The 8,008-nt window shown below is 35.0% G+C and overlaps 1 non-coding gene across 1 annotated transcript; it reads left to right on the forward strand.

The window, feature by feature from the left end:
* The first annotated feature begins 7,544 nt into the window (after nucleotides 1-7,544).
* Nucleotides 7,545-7,645, forward strand: LOC112134086 (small nucleolar RNA U13). The gene has a single exon (XR_002915669.2). It is a non-coding gene; the product is annotated as a small nucleolar RNA U13 (small nucleolar RNA).
* Nucleotides 7,646-8,008: the final 363 nt, after the last annotated feature.

Here is an 8,008-nt window from a genome sequence, read left to right on the forward strand (position 1 = left end):
TGAAAACTTAGATAACTTTGGTCAATTTTCTGAACCTAAATTTTCTCCTCTGTAAATTAGAGGTAACAATTCTTATCTCATAGGATTATTAGCAGAACTGAGGGAAATAACAAGATAAAGCATCTCATAATGTAGTTTCAAAAAATTTAGTTTTCATTTTCCTTTGTGATCTCCCAAGGATTAAAATTTCCACACTCTCTTCATGCCTATTCTGCAGATACATATTTGTTTGATTTTCATTCCCTCAATTCCACACTTTTTCCCTCAAGGCTATTTTTTTTGTTTATCTTCTGAAGAAGGCACAAGCTAATCAGACATCTGGATTCCTCACATAGTGGGGTGTCCCCTCAGAGGCCCATCTAATAACTCATGTCTACCTTCACAGTGTCTCCTGAAGAAGATGACTCCACCTCAGTCATTTTACATTGCATTTCCTATTGAAACAAAAATATTTTGTGACATAAAAGATTGCTTTTAGTCACTTTTATTGTTATGTAAAATGTACAAATAAGTATTAACTCCTTGTCATAGGATTCTTAAGTAATTATACAACTAAAATCATATGTTAAATATAATTAAATCTATAAAACCAAATTCAAATTTACAACATGAATTTAATATGAGGATAATGTGTGTTCCAAAACTGAACAGCCTCTATTGATTTTAAGGATAGACAATTGAACACTGAGGGTCTTCAAAACATTCATAGAAAATGTATATTATAAAAATTAGAAAAACTTAGTTTTCTTCAGCTAATAATGTAAAAAAGATGGCATTGATGTAGTCAAACTCTTAGGACCCTCAGTTCTTTCGAGATGGACTAAATGGCTGTTATAATCACATAGAAAAGTGTCTTGAACTTCACAGAACTTACGTTGAGAACAGAAGTTTATATTTGTATTTATATTTTTAATTCCATTTTCCACAAGCTTTTTGAAGTCCTTCGTATATCCTGTGTTTAACTTCATATTGACTTGAATCTTTTGGTTTTGCCCATGATAAATTATAGAGTCATTTTTTTCTAGTTTTTTTTAACAGCATACTTATTTTTAAACACCATTTAATTATTTTGTTGGGCAAATCAATATAAACATGTACTCTTCCATGTAATGCTAAAAGAGAAAAAAGAACAGTGGTAAACAAAAAAGTTCTCTTCATTGAATTTGTATATTTACTACTGACAATCTATTGCAAGTTGCCATACGGAGTGACAGTATCTCCACAAAGCAATATGAATGTGTTGCTGCCCTCCCAGTGTACAGAAACTTTCTGGTTTGGCATGTATACAAAGCCACGTTCCATATAATGAAACCCCTACCCCACCATCTTACTCTTCTCACACCACAGTAAGGTTTTACTCGCACACTGTGTCCTCATACTCTCTGGCCTTCTTTTGGCTCTATTCCTCTCCTAAACATACTTTAGATGTGACTGCTGAAGTCACTTGGCAGAATTCTCTTGCAAGGTGTTCATTTAGATCAGTGGTCATTGAACTACAGCCTGCAAACCCAATCTGATTCCCCACATATTTTTGTAAATAAAATTTTATTGTACCATACTCACACCTAATTGGTTTTGTTATCGCCTATGGCTTTTTCCTGCTACAATGGAAAAGCTAAGAAGTTATGATAGACATTGTGTAACCCACAAAGGTAAAAATACTTTCATCTAGCCCTTAACAAAAAATGTTTATTGAGTCTTGGTTTATATAACCAAGATTAATCACTGAAATAAAAGCACACACACATATACAGATGCCAGAGAATATGTCTATGGATTCAAGGTGTAGAAATATTCACCTATTTCCTTGAAACAAGTGGGTTTGAAATGCTGAGAGGGGACCAAGTTATGAATCACTCATTAGAGGTTAGATGCTTCAGGTATCTGTCTTCCTTGCTTCGCTGAGACCTGCTCAGACTGTTGCAGAACACTTCACCACTCTTCTATTTATGGTCTATAGATCAAACACAGTGCTAGGCAAATTGCAGGGACTTAGCAAACATTTGTTGAACAGATGGTATTGAGATAGTGACACTGAACTAGGAGTTACCAAGAAATATTGGAGTTCTTTAGGAGAACTACCAGGTAGATGCAGACCAGAGTCACCCTTCAGGGCAGTTGTGGGGACATCTGTGGAGCAAACAATAGGAATTATGTAGAGGGCCTTTGCAAGGAGTGGACCCTGCAAGAGCAGTTACCCTGGAGCTGCTGCCAGCAGAGCCCAGAGCTGCCCTGATGGAAGATCTTGCTAGCGGGAATTGCCTTAACAAAGGCAGAAAAATATCTTTGAAGGTCTCCAGTTCATGCTGTGTTGTGGAATATTTGCTGTCCTCCCCACTAGGAGAAAGAGTCACAATTTACTCCTTATAGCTACATACATGAGTTGCTCACACAATCTATTCTTTGTTGCTAGATATAGTTACCTTGCAGCTAGGAGAAATGAAATAAAAACAGTAACAAGGAAAAGAAATTGTTAGAAAGGACTCTCAGGACAGTAGGGAGAAACTATCTGTGTGAAGACACTTGTGAAACTCAATAGTTTATTTTGTAACTTCTTTTGAAGGAGATTTTTAGGGCAGATACTTGAGACATGTTTACAGAAAAATCCTCAGCATTCCCCCTTTACATTTAGCTTAACACATATTTGTAAGGGAGTTTATGCTGAACTTATGGTAGTAATAGGATGAAAGTTTGGCCTTTATTTTCTAAAATTTTTCTTAAATGAAATATATACGAATTTCTGAGAAACTTTCTTTAAACCTGCATTTTTTTTTTAAGATCAAAGGAATATTGGCATTATTTGTTGGCAAAAAGTGAAGTGACTTTCCAAGCATCAAAGCTGTTTAAAGTGTTTTGAAAATACAATTGCACTCTTCATCTGTTTCCCTTTAGAACCGGCGTATAATGCATGCCAGTTATTGTACTGTGCCTTAGATGGGATGTTAAAATGTAATCTTAGTTGAAATAAATTGAAGTTCCTCATTAGATATTGAACAGCAACATGAGGGAAATTGGTTTCCTCTAATCTTCCACATAAGGAGGCAATCTCTTTATATGCAAGTAAAGGATTTTGCATATTGATTGCATTTTCTGATGATGAACTTACACATTTATAGGCTAAATGGCATTCTCTAAAGAGAAGATGCAGAGCAAATATCTATTTTCATAATTTCCTCTAACGAGTTACCACTCCAGCATGCCAAACACTGTAATAGCACGATTCATATCTCTCTTATCCTAATAGTATTATTCTCTTACATTGACTTTATGCTTCCATAAATGCATAAAAAGTTTACTATTCAAACAAAACAGCAAGAAAACCCCTGTCTTCAATGCCCAATATGAAATTTCACTCTGTACTTTAGGGATGAAGGGGGAGGCAGAGTGACCAACTTGCCCTGGTTTGTCTGCGACTTTTCTGGTAATAGTGATGACAGCTTTAGCCCAAGGAAGGCTAAATAGATGATTGGAGCCCCTTAGTCCTGAGCAAAATGGATGGTTGCTAATTTGAGATGACCAGATTAGTAATTGTTTAATTTTTTTTCTCATTTGTTTAAATTTTCTCTCTTTATTTGTGTATGTTTACTGAACCACTGGAGAATAAGCTGGAGACATTATGCCACTTTACCTCTAAAAACTCAGTGATTATTTCCTAAGTACAGTCTCTTTCATGACCACAATATATTCAGTATATTTATTAAAATCAGGAAATTTGGTGTTTATAAAATACTCTAGTCCACAATGCATATTCAAATTTCATTGAGTATCTCACGAATATCCTTGATAGCTTTTTTTTTCTCTCCTGGTCTAGAATGTATCCCAAGATCACATACGTCACATCATTGCTATGTCTTTTTGTCTTCTTTAATCTAGAATAATTTCTATATTTTCTCTGTGTTTCTTGTCCTTAATATTTTTGAAAAGTATAGGCCTGCTACTGTGTAGAATATCCCTCAGTTTGGGTTTCCTCATAATTATGTTCGGCTTATACAGTATTTAGGCAGGAATACCAACAAGATGATGATGTGTCTTTCTCAGAAGACACATGATATCGGTCTGACATAATATTGGGGATGTGGCAAAATACTTAGATTTTCACTCTCTAGTTTTAGTATCTATAGAAAATTTTCTAATGCCATCACTATTTTTATATTCATTGCCATTCTATTGTCATTTTTTAAATAAGAAAGAACTTGCCACACATTTTTTAATTTACAGGAAGACCCTCAATTCAGTGTAAAATTTATTGTCATACTTGTCCTATGACCTAGCTTTATTATTTTGCCCACCAGTAGTTCCACCAGATAACATTCCCTGAGAAATGCAGTGACCTCTGGACCCTGAGTCTCCTGAAAACAGGAAAATCCATCTAGTTATTGCCCTTTTGTAAAAATAAGAGGAAGTTTTGTGCTATCAGAAAACATCTTTGAAGACTTTGGAGAATAGAGATTATGTATATTCCATAGGAGGACCCTTTCACAGCTCAATAGCCAACCGCATTTATTGACCATCTTCTGCCTGCAGCATAGTTTACCAAATGCTGCTTTATAGAGCATTATCTCTAATCTATACCAGCACAGACTATTGGATCTCTTTGGAGAATATAGCTTGCCCCATTATCTGCCTCTCAATGATTTTTATTAGTTTCCAAATGCTACTTGCATAGTTTCTAAGACTCAAAGAGCCAAACACATCTAGTAACACATACACATTATATATATGGGATTTTCTTTGTTGTGCCATAGATCATCAGAAGACATGCTTACATAGGTCAGGTTGAAGGCAATCAATGCTCATTTTGTGAACAAAAGAGTGGCTTTTTGGACTTAGGAAATTTATATGCATTTATGTCTTGTTTTGCCTCCCAAAGCCTTTTTAGTTGATTGTTTTGACATCTATAGGCATACTTAATTCAGGAAGCAGCATCAAAACTGTACTATTCACCAATTGACTTAGGTTGAAAAGCCCTTAACTCAGTCTGTGTCATGGATTCCTTATCTCTAGGGTTAAATTAAAGAGAACAAACTCTTAACTTTTGAGTCCTAGAACTCAGATCATTTCTTTGGGTATGAGCATTATAGATAGCTATGATGTGAAAAGTAATAAATTTCAGTAATGGTACTGAGAACAGATACAGCTGTCCCTTGGTATCCATAGAAAATTGATTCCAGGACACCACATCCCTCCAGTAACAAAATTCATAGATGCTCAATTCCCCAATATAGAATGACATAGTATTTGCACGTAACTTATGCACATCTTTCTGTATACTTTAAATCATCTCTAGAGTAATTATCATAACGAATACAATGTATATGCCATATAAACAGTTGTTTTATTTATTTGTATTTTTTTAGTGTTATCTTGTTTCTTTTTTTTTAACTTACCTTTTCCAAATATTTTTAATCCTTGGTTGGTTAAATCCAGGAATGTGGAACCCATGGATTCGGAGGGCTAATGGTAATTACTAATTACACTTAGCTATACTCTCTGGAAATTTCAACAGTTTTCTTGATTTACTTATGGCTTTGTTTCAGGGACTAATACCCATCCTGGTACTGTAGGAGACTTATATAACAGGTATTAGAGTTTTGTCATGAACACAGTAAAAAGAAACCACTATATTCATAAATAGGCTGAAAAGAAACCCATGACTTAGTTTTTAAAGAAACTCGAGACATTTAAACAATCCTTCTAATCCATTTTCTATACTAAGATGGAAAATAGAATCCATTTCTTCATCAGTAAATAAAAACCAATGAGTACATTATTGAATTAGATGAGCTCTTTGCTTTCAGTTAAAAAAATACTAGATTGATAATTGTCAAATAATTATATGTTTCTATACCTTGCACATTAGAGTTAGACTAAATTAAAGATAACCCTTTGTTTTTATCTGGAGGCTTATTTCATAATAGAGGTTCGTAATAGAATAATCAATTTATACATTTAAAATCTACTTAGGATTTAAAACTTAACTTTCTTTTCTAGTAGTTTATAGTCATATCTTCACTTTAAAGACAAATTGTTGGTCATGTCTATGATTCATTTGAGGCTGTCTTTGGTTAGGAATGGAAACCCCAAACTGCAAACATTTTCCCATGGGAAAATGCCATCTGCTTTAGAGTGATTTGCTTTATGATGTGGATTACAAACTGCATTGTATTCATCTGCTTATATCTAAACACACTGAAGCTCACCCACAAGCAGAATTCTCATGAAAGATTGTATGGGAAATAATAGAGAAAACAATTTAGCAGTAGTCTCCAATAGTGAGAGAAAAACAGAAGAAAAAAATAGTAGAGAAAGAAAAAAAGCATTTGAGAGCAAAGGAGAGTATAGTTAGAGAAAGAACTCAGGGGAAGACAGGCGAGGTAATGGGTAAAAGAAGGAAAATACTTTCAGAGAAACAACTTATCTTTCATCAGAAACTCAGTTTAGGCTGCTTTTTGAAAACTACCTACCCAAGAACTTTTCCGCTTTTAAAATAATCTCTATTTATTCTTCGTAATCACCTCTTCTTACTCACTCCACTTTGTTTTATGGCACCCTATACATATCAGTGTAGGCATATACCACAGAGAAAAGGAAGAAATGAGGGAAAAGGAAAAGGAGCAAAAACTGTGTGTGGGACTCTGCAAAATTTCATAATAATAAGTGTATTTGCTGCGTGTTATTATATCACAGATGAGGAAAAAGAATTTAAACCAAAGATTGAAAAAATCCTAACTAGTTCGATTGATACGGAATGAATTATAAAACTCATGGAGATTTATAGGGCATTATTGATTTTTAAATTTTTGTGGTAACTTCAACATTTTACAGGTATTGGCATGTTTGACAATAATGCCATGTAGCTAGAACCAAGCTGATTTGTATGTGGAGGGTTACTATTAATATGCACACAGTTCCTGTTTAAACAGAAAGTCTGCCAAAAACAAAATACCCTATTAAATAGCTGTCTCAAATATGCCCAGATGGAATGAGCACCATACATTGTTCTTTATTCTGCTTAGTCTGTTTTATCTGCTTAATTAAGGACCATCGTATTTCCACCTTGCTTTTCTCTTTCTTTTTCCTGAGGATAATCCCCATCACCTCCCCCTTTGGTTTAATCACATTTCTTCTCTTTACACCGTCACTGAAATACTATAGCATGAGACTGTCATGAAAAGATTAGCACATGAAATATGGTACGCTGATGTATTGTATTCACACAATGCCTATTTTGAGGTTTTGTACAGAAGGTTTGGTCAATGCCATATGCTCAGAACGTTCCTATTCTGGGACTATGAATGTTATCTCTGAGGGTGCATTCAGAGTCTAAACTGTGTGAGCAGGTTCCTCATTACCTCTTGATCACTGTCATTATGGTGCTGTGCTTTATTTTCAGATCTGGGCATCTTTCCTTAGGCTACCACAGAACAGGGAAATTGTACATAATGTACACCCATCTCTTCCATTATGCCTAGCAAAGGGTTCTGACCTATTATGGGGATTTAAAATAACAGAAAACCTCACAGCTTTACAAAATGCAGTTGTTGATCCTTTTGCAACTTATGTGTGATGATTGGTATTTATACTCATGTGCGAGATATGCTGCCCTCCAACCTTGTTACCACATTTGCACATTACCCATCTGATGTAAAAAATCCAACCAACCAATCAAAAAAAAAAAAAAAAGAAAAACCTCAGTTTTTAAATTATCTTCTCTTCTTCCCTAAAGTTATTGTGCTGGAACCCTGTAGAGGAAACACGGATTGGCTTTAGTTTGGTGTTATTTTTTGAACATGGAGGTATTCTGTGGTTCACATTATTCTGGGAAGAGTCCCAGTCACCAATGGGGAAGGACGTCACAAGTCTCTAAGGTCCACTACCTACTGTCCACTCAGGGAGGGGCAAATGGATGGGTTGGAGGTTGCTGAGGCCAAAGGAAGAGGATAACAACAGGCTAAGTTTTTTCCTTTCCCATCTCCAGCCACAGGCCAACATTTTTTCATAGAGAAGT

Source organism: Pongo abelii, chromosome 5, assembly GCF_028885655.2.
Source record: "Pongo abelii isolate AG06213 chromosome 5, NHGRI_mPonAbe1-v2.0_pri, whole genome shotgun sequence".
NCBI classification, from domain to species: Eukaryota; Metazoa; Chordata; class Mammalia; order Primates; family Hominidae; genus Pongo; species Pongo abelii.